Source organism: Phalaenopsis equestris, unplaced genomic scaffold (assembly GCF_001263595.1).
Source record: "Phalaenopsis equestris unplaced genomic scaffold, ASM126359v1 Scaffold202557, whole genome shotgun sequence".
Taxonomy (NCBI): domain Eukaryota; kingdom Viridiplantae; phylum Streptophyta; class Magnoliopsida; order Asparagales; family Orchidaceae; genus Phalaenopsis; species Phalaenopsis equestris.
In genome coordinates, this window is record NW_018222251.1 from 6,915 (window position 1) to 8,037 (window position 1,123).

At 36.2% G+C, this 1,123-nt stretch overlaps 1 protein-coding gene across 1 annotated transcript in view; it reads left to right on the forward strand.

Annotated features, from left to right (window-relative positions):
- LOC110036105 (U-box domain-containing protein 52-like) overlaps positions 1–1,123 on the forward strand; it is a gene marked incomplete at its 5' end in the record, with an annotated part of 9,038 nt that overhangs the window by 6,187 nt on the left and 1,728 nt on the right. The window lies entirely within an intron of this gene.

Genomic DNA, 1,123 nt, shown 5'->3' on the forward strand with positions numbered 1-1,123 from the left:
ATTGATATATATATATATATATATATATCTGTGTGTGTGCACGCGCACGCGAGCTCTGGTTCATTGGTAGAGGCCTTGGCACAAGATTCTCGAGTCAGGGCTTCGAATCTTAGCCATTTCGGGAGGATTCGAATGGCACATGGACTAGACCGGGGGCCCTGCCCCTCGGTCAGTCCAACCTATAGGAGTTGATCGGCGGTCTCTGACCGGCGATCAATCTAAATATATGTGTGTGTGTGTGTGTGTGTGTGTGTGTGTGTGTGTGAAAGTTTCTAAGCTTTTTTTTTATCTTGATAACATTATTTTATAAGTAATGTATTAATGTTGTAGTTTTTGAGTTGATCTTTAGAAGATTATTACTACAATATATTGGCTAGAAACTAGCTTTAAAATTTATAGTTTTCTTATAGTGACAAGATATTATGCAAGATTTGTCCAAACATTTTCCTAGAAGGGGCATTATCCCTAAGGGTGCAACAAAGTGGCCCAACATGTTGACTCACAAAATCTAACTTCAAGTTGACATGATTAATTTTTTAATTTGGTTTGGGTCAAAAACACCAACACATATAATTGTTTGAGTCAAATTTAAGATGACTTACCAATTCAAAAATGACCAAAATTTAACCCATCAATTCAAAAGTGGGTCACTTGAACTTTACTCAAAATTGACTCCAATTCGATCCAAATAGTTATTATGCATACATTAAACAAACTATGTAGTTAAGTATGGGTATATCAGGTTGAAAGCAGGCTGAATTTGGGTTAGGCTTTCTGACCTATTTAATATTCAGGTCGGGTTTAGGTCAAGTAAATTTTGGTTACACTAATCGATGAACCCAATTTGACACCTCTATAATTATTCTATCTACTTTCTTTTTTTTTAACAAAAGATAAGCACCTACAATTTGAGAGATAGGCGATTTCTCCCAATTCCTTCAATTCGAGAGGTAGAAATTCTCTCCCAAAACTTAATCCTAGGATTCACAACTCAATCTCATGCATAAATCTAACCCTAGACATAGCAAACATACTTATACCCAAAAAATAATAATAATAAAAGACTAATTTGCCCTTAGGTAAGATGCACTTGTAACGATACTCCCCCCCACCCCCCCCCTCC